We start from the raw sequence: 12,956 nt of genomic DNA on the forward strand, positions 1-12,956 counted from the left end.
TCTTCAGGAAGTCCTTCTTTGCCAAAATTCCGTCCCTGGCCACGTCTGAACGTGGCAGTGGAGAATATGCCCAGTTCGGTGGCTGGGCGGCCTTCTCGGCCTGCTTCCGTCTAAAGGAAGTTTGGGGTCAGGGAGGAACCCAGAGGTATCTGTATATCTCAAAGAGTCACAATCACTTTTAATTCAACGGACAGCATTTTTCTCAATACACTGTAATTTTTCCTCCCTGTAAATCCTAGGCTTTGCGGGCCGTGGCTGTTCATTCTGTTTTCTTTACAAACCAACCACGTTTGGGCTGAACCCATCTCTCACATCTTATCATATGTTTTTAAATCTGCAGTGAGCCACTTACCACGTCAACACTGTGCCTTGAGACTTGCGGGCTCATCATTCCAACTTTATCACGGCCATTATCTGTCTCTCAGTTTGCTACAGGTAACAGTTAAAAAAAAAAAAGTGTCATTGCTACTTAACATGGATCAACATTTTTCCAACCTCCGATAACAATTTCCTGGTTGGCTTCTCCCCAGTCCCAAAGCCAGTGATACATATTTGGGGATTTGTTACAGCAGCATTTCCACTAATAATTTCTGTCTTATTCAGCTATTGCCACAGAACAAACCGTCGCAAACTCTCCGCGGCCTGTGGCAGTAAACACCGGGTTCTCACTGTGTGCACTGGCTGGGGCCGGGCTCCGCTCGGCTGCCTGCAGCCGCCCAGCTGCCTCCACTCCCGGCCTTGAGCAGGGAGTCAGCTCCACTGGTGGTCCTTCCCCGGCGGTGGCTGTGTGAGCGCTTCTTATCAAGGACAACTGCATTTCAAGAGAATGCGTCCAACCACCACAGCACATTCCAGGCCTCTGCTTGCGTCAGGATGTCTTCATCGCATCTTTATTCTGTATTTTGGAGGCTTTGACAGCTTCGGTCTTGTTGACCTTGGAGGAACTGCTCTTCCAAGGTTAGCTGATTCCTAGAGATAGCACCTTTCAGATGCAAACCAATTCAGAGGCCTTAACCCCTACCATCTCCCTTATCAAGCTCTAAGGCGGACATCCCCTTGGCCCAATGGCCCTGCGGCCAGGGACCAAACAACTAAGGGGCCGCCCCAAGGCCACAGAGCCCACTGAAATTATTCAAACTCACCAACCCCGCATATCCACCTTTGCTCATTTCTTCCCACAGAAACCACCACAGAGCTGTTGCTCACATTTTCCCATCAGGCCTTTCGCCTCCTGACTGAGCCCGGGGCTTCCCTGTGTGGCCAGTGGTACGGCATTCCCCCTTCTCTCAAGATCTGTGACCAGAACAAACTTTCTTTCCAGAGATGGTTATTTCCTTATCTGTGGGCCTTGCCATCCCCAAATGATAAAACCTATACTGACCACAATATCGCTTTGATCAACCTAAGTCACTTGGCCAAGTTCAAAGTCAAGGCGTGGAGGGTAAGTACTCTCTGTGTCCCAGCTTGGCAAGAGCGAATGCATATTTCTGTTAGAAGAGGGTGAAGGACTGGACCCTTCACCAGAGCGGCAACAGTGTGGATGTGCAATTCCATTAGGCGGGAGTGAGGAACTGTGAACAATAATTCAATCCGTCTCACCTGTATGTATTTATGTACATAAACTTAGATAAGAAATTAAGATAAGCACCATGATTTCAGATATGTAAAACAGAAACTATGCAGAGAAAGAAGACTTGAAGGAAAAGCAGTAAAATGTTAATAGGCTATATCTTTGGGTGCTAGGGCTGTGGATGATTAAAATTATTCTTCCTTCCTCTGTTCTACAAATTGTCTCTCATGAGAATCCATTCACTTTAAAATTAAAGATGTTCTATATTAACTAGAAGCTTCTAACAGAGTCTTCTAAGTATTAAACTAAAATTGCTTGAATATCTTCTGCTTAAGACCATGAACAGCAGAGGCAAAGGGCGTTGCCACCAATTCTACCTGTGAGGACAGAAACACTCCAGAACGGGGACTCAAGCGGGGTCTGACACGCGCTGTCCTCTTTTTCTTTCCTATCTAAGCTGCAGTGCACAGATCCCCAGCACGGGCACCTGTTAGAAATACATACTTCTGGCCTTCTCCCCAGACCTACCGGATCAGATCTGCATTTCAAGGGCATTCTCCCAATGGTTTGCAAGCACATGGCACTTTGAGATGCATCAACCTGTTTCACACCGCTTATAACAACATCATTTAAAGTCAACACATTTTTACTTCACGACTCAAAATGGTTGATGGGAATTATTATTATAAAATGAAAAACGTGCAGGTAGTGGGGTAGAGAGGCTAACAGACTGGCTGGCCCGAAGACCAAGTACCGGTAATTTTCACAACATCAAGATGAATTATTCAATCTGTAATATTTACTGCTTGCCGGCCTGCCGTGGGCCCCTGTTGCAGGCAGAATAGCATCTCCTCCCCACACTGTAACACAGAACTGTAATTCTGAGAGCTGTTAGTGAGATGTTAATAGGTGGCCCGCTGGATTCGTTCCCTACAGCCACTGTGATAAATCCCGCAAACCTGGTGCCTTATTGCAACACAAATTTTCTTTGCTTACAGTTCTGGTGAAAAGCCTTAAATGGGCCCATCTGGGCTAAAATAGAGGTGTTGGCCAGGCCGTGTTCCCCTAGGGGCTCTGGGGAAGGTTCTGTTCCTTCCCTTTTCCAGCTTCTACAGGCTACCCACATTCCTTGGCCGCCTCCATCTTCAAGGTTGGCAATGGCCTGTAGTGTTTCTTACGCTGCATCACTCTTAAAACATTTTTCTTTGGGGGCATCTGGGTGGCTCAGTCGGTGAAGCGTCTGCCTTCAGCGCAGGTCATGATCCTGGGGTTCGAGGTCGAGCTCTGTGTCGGGCTCCCTGCTCAGCAAGAAGCCTGCTTCTCCCTCTCCCTCTGCTGCCGCCCCTGCTTGAGTTCCCCGCCCCCTCCCATCAAATAAATAAATAAAATACTTAAAATAATTTTTTTTTCTTTGAATTCGGATATAGTTGACATACGCTGATATGTTAATTTCAGGGAAATGACATAGTGATTCAACATCTGTGTTAGGCTGTGCTCACCACAGTGTAGCTACCCACCTGTCACCCTACAACACTAGTATGATGTCGTTGTCTATATTCCCTACACTGTGCCTTTTATTCCCATGACTCACTCATTCCGTATCTGGAAGCCTGTATCCTCCACTCTCCTTCACTCACTTGACCATCTCCCACCTGCCCTCCAGCCTCCGGCAACCATCACTTTGTTCTCTGTATTTATAGGTCTGGTTCTGCTTCTTGTTTATTCATTTGTTTTTCAAATTCCACACGGAAGTGCAATCATATGGTATTTGTCTTTCTCAGTCTGACTTAATTCACTTAGCATTATATCCTCTAAGTCCAGCCATGTTGTCACAGTCAGCAGGATCTCACCCTGTTTTATGATGGAGTGACATTCCGTTGTGTGTGTGTATAGATAGATAGATCTCAGTCTTCTTTATTCATTCATCTCTCGATGGATACTTAACGTTGCTTCTGCTTGGCTACTGTAAATAATACTGCAGTGAACATAGAGATGCACCATATTGTTTCAATTTAATGTTTTTGTTTTCTTTAGGTAAATGCCCAGTAGTGGAATTACTGGATTATATGGTATTTCTGTTTTTAATTTTTTCAAAAAGATTCAGATATTATTATTATTATTATTATTTTTTTTTTTTTGAGAGAAAGAGAGTGTGAACATGGGGGAGAAGGGGCAGAGGGAGAGGGAGAGAGAGAGTCTCAGTACACTCCCCACTGAGCACGGGGCCCAGTGCAGGGCTTGATCTCACGACCCTGAGATCATGACCTGAACTGAAGTCAAGAGTCAGCCTAACTGACTGAACCACCCAGGTACCCCTCTGTTTTTAATTTTTTGAGGAACCTGCTTTCCAGTGGCTACACCAATTTACATTCCCACCAACAGGGCATGAGGGTTCCTTCTGTATCACTCTTAAAATGACTCTTTTCTGCCGTCCAATTCCACTTTTTAATAAAAAGACCTTTTTGATTACATTGGTCCTTCCTACGCCATCCAGGATAACCTCGGTATTTTGAGGTCAGTTGATTAGCAACCTTAATTGCATCGGCTACCTTAATTCCCTTTAACGGTGTAAGTTTCCATGGATTAGGACATGGACATCTTTGGGAGGCCATTACTCTGCCTGCCACACCCAGGAAATAGAGGTTTGGTGATCACATACACGTGCAAGCAATATTCCTTCTCAGAGCGGCGTGGTGTCCAGCAGCGTAGCAAAGACCGTGAGGAACCCCGAAGTAAGGAAGCCTTCTTGACTCGCACATGTCGTGAGGCTGAGCCAGGGAAATCCAGGGAAATTCAGGGAAAATGAAAGAACCGGTTTCTGCCCTAAAGGAGTTGAAGAAAGCTTTTTACTTTTTAATCATCTATTGCAAATTAATCCCGAATTCATTAGTGCTGAGGGAATGCAGGGCAGAAGAGTGAGTGAGAACATCTGTAGAAACCAGAAGGCCTAATTACCAGGCCTCTATTCCGTTACGAGGCCACCGCCGAGTCCCGTGGTGGTTGTGGGCGGCTACGCTTATTTCCATTTTTACCAGTGACATATTGTGGCATTATGAATAATTTAAAAAATCTGTCCAGGTCACTTTCTTAATCTCTGTGACTGTTTCTCATATGTAAAGTTGCATGAACAGTATCCCTTTCATCCACTATCACTGGGGCTTTTAATTAATGTTAAAATGCTCCCTGGCATCTATATGCAGAAGGAGTTATTGAATTTCAGGGCCAAATATTATGATGATAATGAGGACAACTCGCCAGTATTTCATTATGTGTTCAACTTTTTTCATTCGTGCACTGTATAAATCGTCAGTGGCTGCCTACGGTATCATCTCTATAGCCAGAACCACCAGCTTCTTTTATCTTTCAGATACCTTATGCTGAAAACCAAGAAATACGAACTAGAGAAAGTTGTGTCTTGCAAAAAAAAAAAAAAAAAAAAAATTCCCAGAAGGCATTTGTTTTATGTGGGGAGCATAATGGTTGCCTACGATAGAAAAGCTTGAAAGGTCTCACTTGTTCCAAGATGTACTCATGCATCAATGATTCTATTGATGACAACCCGTTTTTATGATAATATATGACAAGCTATTCTGAACCCATTCCACAGAGCATAGTATGATGCTTGCAATCTTCCTCAGGACCTCAAAGATAGCCATTCACTTCCTCGACTGGAAAAAGCTAAGGAATATAGGCATTTAAAAAAAAAAGAGATAAAGAACAAATCACTGGAACCTACAATGAACTAGAACTTGTCATTTTAAAGTGAAGGATTGTCAGAGAGAGGAATTGCTGAGCACTCTGACTTCGGGTCCAGATTATCTATCTCAATACAAATATGTCCTGGTGAGTCTTAGGATTATGTATACGGCCCAAAGGGAGGGGGTCCTAGTTATTTTACAGTTTACCAAGAGCAAAAGAGGTTTCCCAACTCTGACCTTGAATTTGCCTTTGAGTCGCCAGAAGTCTTCAAGCAACTAGTCATGTGTCACGTGAGCATTGTTATTTTGGTTCTTAAGGCTCTCGTTGTTGGAGGGCACGTAACACATTCATTTCACTTTAGAAATAGTTACTGTGGTTGTTCTACCTGGGTGAGTATGCATGAAAAGAAAGCAGAAATACGTGTTAAAAGAAGACATGCTTCCTGATCTCAGAGATGAAACCTTATTCTTGTTTCACTCAAGTTTGGTTACAACTTTAAACTGAAGTTCTATCCACATGGACAGAGTAAAAATGCCTCATTGAAATGTGTATTTGATGTTGCTAAATTTCCAAAATCTACTAGTTATTATATGAAAGGTGATTTTAGTCCTCAAGAGCAGGATTTTTTTTTCTCATACTTATTTTCCCTCTACTTCATCTTGCTCAAAAGATATAATTTGGGTAAATAATTGGAAGATAGGTAAATAAATGTTTGGCTGAGCAGCTGAGAACAAAAAGTTGATTAATATCCTGGTCTTCTGGGGAAGCCGAGTAAAAAAATACTTGATTACGTAAAATAAAACCTCAAGACAGGTGTAGAAGTCAAGCTAGAGGAATATAGACAGAGAAAAGAAAACAAAACCAAATGTGAACTCACACTTCAGACGCACCCGACTTGTATAACACATGCAGGCGCTCATTCAGGGTAACTGGTGTACACACTCAGGTGAGGCGGGTCACACACATTTGGTTCTATATATTTCAGAGGCCCACGAAATGGGGGAAAGAAACTCTGATGAGAATCTCTTGAAGATAAAGAGAAGGCAGTTACTCAGTGGGCGTCTCGACTGTGCTTGACAACGAGGCAGGAGGAGAGAATCAAACTCTGTCTCTATCCAACTGTCTGTCACGCTGGATGGAAGCATATGGGCTGCGTCTAGACCGCTGAATTCTCTGGAGTTAGGTGTGCCTTCGCTAGAACTCTGTTGGTCTCTGCATTGGGCTGTTCAAAGAACAGAACTTTAAAATCTACTTATCTCTGTTATTTTTATTTTTATTTTATTTTTTTAAAGATTTTATTTATTTATTTGACAGACAGAGACCACAAGCAGGCAGAGAGGCAGGCAGAGAGAGAGGAGGAAGCAGGCTCCCTGCGGAGCAGAGAACCCGACGCAGGGCTTAATCCCAGGACCCTGGGATCACGACCTGAGCCGAAGGCAGAGGCCTAACCCCCTGAGCCACCCAGGCGCCCCTACTTATCTCTGTTATTTTTAGAAAGGAGGAGAGTAGTGTAAGTGACTATCTGAAAACATCAGATGCTACAACATCATTTTATTTTTGGCTCTTTAAACACGACCCTGGGACTTTAAAACAGAATCCAGTGTGTTTTGTTAGAGATGCTGCAACCAGTCACGACCAGCTGGCGCAGCAGAAAACGGAAAGTCACCAACAAAGGGAATTTTCAGTGAGAGCAAAGAGCTAAGGGAATGTCCTCACATGCTCACCGTGTCCTCTCAACACAATGGCAACTGGACCAGATACACTTCAAAGTCCATTCCAAGACCCCAAGGTTAAGTAGGATAGTAATTTCTCCTCTAAACCTCCTGTGTATAAGGATGTAATTATTCTTTACCTGTCTATAGAGAAACCAAATTGTTCACAGCCCCAATTCCACTGATGGGAGGGGGCGGGGAACTAAACAAATCGAGTAACAACAAACTGATGAAATTTAAATTCTGAGTAATTAACCCAAAGACTAAATTCTAAACCAGAAGAAGAGAAGGTACTCTAAAATGGCAAAATTAAATTTGTTTGCTTGTTTCTTTTTCTTTCTCTCTCTCTCTCTCTCTTTTTTTTTTTCTTTGAGACAGAGAGAGAAAAAGAGCTCACTAGTGAGCCGGGGGGGATGTTCAGTGCAGACCCCAGTGAAGGGATTGATCTCATGACCCTGATATCATGACCTGAGCCAAAACCAAGAGTTGGACCTTTAACCCACTGAGCTACCCAGGTGCCCGATTTGTTTTTTTCTTACAATTGAATATGAATCTACAATTATCTCAAAATAAAAAGTTAAATTTAAAAAAATATAAAGAAAAAAAGCAATAAAGATTCTATATCTAGTACCTGTGTCCCATACACACTTCCTAGTACCTAGAACCTGGCAGATAAAAAGCACTTAATTTTCTTGAATGAATGAAAAGGACATGAATTTGAAATAAGGGAACGATTTGGAAATCGATATTTATTTAAGATTCATAAATCTTAAAACTCCCAGGAGAGGTAGAAACTCTTCCTCTTCTATTTTCTACAAATATTTTAAGGTCTCTTCCCCTCTCTGCCGTAATATTGGTTCATTCTTCTAAGTCTGTGGATGGACCATGGAAAGATTGTTAGAATGTGCTTGAGACCCCAAATCGCTCACAGGAGCCGATTAGAAGATTTTCATTCTTCCAAAGAAATCTTGTTCAACCTTGTCCTTCCTCACTCATCGGCGATCGTAGTTTCATGAATGTCTTCCTGCTTTGACGCACCGGCGATCGGGGCCTCCGCTGGCACAGGGCACAGCCGCCGCCGGAACCTACTGCGGACGTCCAGACCGAACCCAGGTTCCTGTTCTACGTCATCGAGCACCTGGTGAGGCTCTGGGAGATGAGTGTCGTTTGGGGGAAGCAGGGTTATACTTTTGACCTGCTTGCGGCTGGGACTACCTGTGGGGACTCTCCGCGTATCTCCATCCCCAAGCAGGGAAACAGTCTTGTCGCCGAGGAGACAGCCGTCCGCGAGGCCGCAGAAAGAAACCAGGTCCCCGAGAACTCATCCTGGTGAGCAGGGGTGCGTCCATCCGTACGACGCTGAGGCCAGGACAGTCTGTTTTTCAAGTCGTGAAAGAGCTGACGGGATTAATGATCGATTTATGCTTCTGAGGGAATCGGTATAAAACCACGTTCAATAGTCCCGGGGACGAGAGTGAGGGCCGCGGGCCAGCGCGTCGTACAACTGAGGCAGCAGCTCCCTCTAGTGGCCAGAGCCTGAGCTGCAGAATGAAGCAAAAGGGCCCCTTGGAAATTGCACAAATCGAAGCTACAGAACCACCACCAACGAAATAGTTTCTTTTTTGAGTTAGGTCCCGAACGAGCAGCATCTGATGTTCATCTGATGTACACTTTCAAGGCTTATAAAATAAGCCAGGCTTTATAGGTGCCAAGAGGTGATGGTGAGGGAGTGTGAGGTTATGGTCCGTAAATAGTGAAGCGATGGAAAATTCTCTCGAGAGGCCCGTTGGCCTTTGAAGCTTCTCCTCCAGCCCCGCTTTACCCCCTGCGCTGTCCGACCTCCCAGTTCTCCCCAGTCAGAGCAGCCCATCACAGGCACGTGAAGAATTCAGTGCATTTGCCCTCACAGAGATCTGTGATCTGGTATCAGGCTCGTATTTCTCTGTGAAATTAAGTCAACAGATTCCCTTTCCCAACGGAAATACGTTCCAAGCCCCGTTCTTTAAATGCAGAATTAAAGGCCATTAAATGTTAAGCATCACGGAGAGGTTAACATTGGTTAGGGCAATAAGCCTGCCCAGCTCAGCCCAGCTTAGCTCGTAGCTTAGAACCGATGTCTCTAGGGCCTGGGGCCTGGGTGGCTGGGTCAGTCGAGCAGACTCTTGGTTTTGGCTCAGGTCCTGATCTCAGGATCATGAGAGATTGTCATTGTATTAGAGATGTTGATTAAAGTAGAGACTCCTTCCTACTTTTGGTATTTTTCAAAAAAATTAATTAAAATAACTAGACTTTAAAAGTTACAAGCAGGGGCACACACCTGGGGGGGCTCAGTCGATTAAGCGTCTGTCTTCAGCTCCGGTCACGATCCGGGGGTCCTGGGACGGATGAGCCCTGCTCCGTGGGGAGCTTGCTTCTCCCGCGGCCTCTACAGCTCCCTCTGCTGCTTCCCCTGTTCGTGCACTCGTGCTGTCAAATAAATCAATTAAAAAAAAATCTTTAAAAAAAGTTACAAGCGAAGACAAGCTTTTAAGAATTAAATGCCTAAGAAAAATGTATGTGCTGTACTTAATATTATTTAATATATTATCAAAGCTTGATAATATAATTAGTTGAATAAAATTTTGTTACTCATTTAAAGGTTACTTTGGTGTCAAAATCCAGGAAATTGTACATGACTTTGAGGATTTGGTGTTGCCAAGTGTTAAGACTTCTGTAGGCTCTGCTGTGAAAGAAACATTTTCTTCTTATTCTCTCTGATACTTACTTTTTAAAGGTACCCTTACATCAGGAAGAAGGCGGACACGCCTACAGATCAAATTTTAAAATTCTGACAACCTATCAGAGTATCTGGCACAGGATAGGTATTCAATAAATCCACTTCTCTTATTTCCATTCTCCTTTCTGAATCTAAGAGCCTAGAAGCTACCTTGGTTTATTTCCCCAAATTAGATGAAAATATTTTTCTTTCTTCCTCCCTCCCACCCTGCCTTTCTTCCTACCTCTGTCCCTCTTGGAAGAACTACCTCCTCCTCCACCTTCTCTCTAGCTGGGTATAGTTAGAACCTGCTCAGAAAAATTAGTCATCACTAATAAACCTTGGGTATTTATTACTTCTAGCAAGCCCTCGATCAAGAAGTATTTAGACCTAACATGTGCTAGGTACGGTGCTCAGACCTGTTGGAGAAAAGAACAATAACAAAAACTGTAAGACTACGTGGAAATAGCAACCGGCTTGTGTAACGAATGATCTCTACAGTTCTTTGAGAAATGATACTCCGGTATCAAGTTCTCTATCCCCTTCACTGGCTGCTCCATTCTAAGTAGAAATTGGTTTTCACTGATTCCATCATAATGTCCCCATTATCTTCTTTCTTTTTTATGTATTTGGCTTCAGAGGACTAATATAGGATAATGTACTTTTACTTTTTCTGATGCTTTTGGACAAGAAGAGGAAAAAATCAATCCTGACATTTGGATTCCCAGATGTTACGTAATAAACACACACACGCGCACGCACACACACACACACACACACACACACACAAATGCAACCTGAAAGTCTTTGAACAGAAGAATATTTGTTTTGAGCCTCTCATTCCAAATGTCCTCCTTATATGTGTCATTAAAAAATCCAAAACTCGGGGTGCCTGGGTAGCTCAGTGGGTTAAGCCTCTGCCTTCGGCTCAGGTCATGATCCCAGGGTCCTGGGATCAAGCCCCACATCGGACTCTTTGCTCAGCGGGGAGCCTGCTTCCCTTGCTCTCTCTCTGCCTGCCTCTCTGCCTACTTGTGATCTCTGTCTGTCAAATAAATAAAATCTTTAAAAAAATAATCCAGGGGCACCTGGGTGGCTCAGTGGGTTAAGGCCTCTGCCTTCGGCTCGGGTCATGGTCCCAGGGTTCTGGGATTGAGCCCCATGTCGTGCTCTCTGCTCAGCGGGGAGCCTGCTTCTCCCTCTCTCTCTCTGCCTGCCTCTCTTCCTACTTGTGATCTCTGCCTGTCAAAATAATTAAATAAAAATTTAAAAAAAATCCAAAACTCATGGTTTTGGGAAAATCACCTTAATTTTAAATATATCTTTCAGAGATATCTTCTTACCCTTCTGCTTCTCTTTCTCCCTTCCTCCCTCCCTCTCTCTCTCTCTCTCTCTCTCACACACACACACACACACACACACACACACACACACACAGACATACCCTCTTAAGAAATCATTTAATTTCATACCCTTGCATTGGGACAAGTTCAGTAGTAAGCTTGGGAACAGAGTAGAAAAACGGCCATTTAGCCTAAGAAACCAGGTTGCAGCTTTCCTCTACCAAGAAACAATCGTACATAGATAAGAAAATACTGAACAATTCTGACAGTAATCTAATGTTGTCCACTTAAAAGTCATCTGACAGTTTTAAATATGGAGATTGTAGTTTCTCATCCACATCAACAGATATTAACACTTCTACAATTCCTTATGGCTATGTCAGTTTTGATGCATATAATGCCTTTCGAAAGTTAAACTCAGCAGAAAAATCTTCATAATAATCAGCAAGTTTGGATGAAACAAAATTACTTTTTTTAAAAATAACAACTGAACAGCTTCTTAAATCATCGAAGTGTACCTTCACTTTTGCCCTTGGTTCCAGCTCTAGCTTGAATCTGCAAGTACTTCTTTGCCTAACTCTAGAAGCACTGCCTTGCAGTTTGAAGGTAAGAGCTTGGGACCATTGTGTCCCTCCAGAGCCAGCATGTTTCTCAAGGTATTTGCTCAAAGTCCTGTGGCCAGCTGGGTTGGAGCAGGGCCTAGAATCCCTGCCTGGGACACTCGAGCCAGTCTTCGTGCTGAGCTGTTCCCTCAGTACCCGAGGGCTCAAGCCTTCCCCAGTTTTTCCTCCGAGATCCATTCAATACTGTAAAAGACACACGTGTGGAAAGGGAATGTGCTTCAGTATTGGAGCAGGAATAATGAATCCTGCCCTTCGGTTCTCGGGCACAGAAGTAGAATTCTCCAACACAGACATAAATAAGACATTAATGTGACGGTGTAGTGTTGAGCACAGCGCACACTATACTCTCTGTAATAAACTGTACTAATAGGAAAAAAATTGTACAATAGGAACAGGAAACTTTGCAGCAAGACCCAAACCAGACAAAAGAATGGTGAGTCTTCAGTAAGAAAACAGTAAGTTATTTACTTAAGATACTCATAATTAAAACTTTGCATTATTTTCTGTTTACTTAAAATTATTACATGAGCAGAGCAACACGATTCTGTAATTTGCTCCTGATCCTTACCTGCTCCTAGAAGACTGACAACCTACTGTGTTAGAGAAAAACGCTGTATAAATATGTTCCTTCTTCCATTTTATTTCCATAAGCAGCAGTTCAGTGATTTCCCTTGTATCTCATTCAGACAACTGAGAATTCACATGTAGTACTGAATACCTCTCTTCTTTTTTTTTTTTTTAAAGATTTAATTCATTTATCTGACACAGAGAGAGATCACAAGCAAGCAGAGCAGCAGACAGAGAGAGAGAGGGGGAAGCAGGCCCCCTTGTCTGAGCAGAGAGCCCGATGCGGGGCTCGATCCCAGGACCCCAAGATCATGACCCGAGCCAAAGGCAGACGCTCAACCCACTGAGCCACCCAGGCGCCCCTGAATACCTCTCTTCTTAAAACATAAATGACTTGACTTCCTTTGCTAACTTTTTCAATTCTCCCAAAATTGGGGAAACCGTAAGGGATTGGTTTCCTGGAACTCAATTCTACGCAACAACGAGAGAGTTAGTGTGGGACGAGATTTCTGAAGGGACGATTAGCTGGTTCTCTCTGCATTTTATGCTTTGCTTCAGGAAATAGTCGCCCGTAGCAGAGAAATCGGAAGGCTGATATTCGTGGCTAAAAGCACTCCAAGGACCAGTAAACGATGTTGCAGGTGGCTTAAGGAGAATGACTGAGGATTTGTTTAAACGTGTCAGCAT

The sequence above is a fragment of the Martes martes genome (assembly GCF_963455335.1).
Source record: "Martes martes genome assembly, chromosome: 10".
Classification (NCBI taxonomy): domain Eukaryota; kingdom Metazoa; phylum Chordata; class Mammalia; order Carnivora; family Mustelidae; genus Martes; species Martes martes.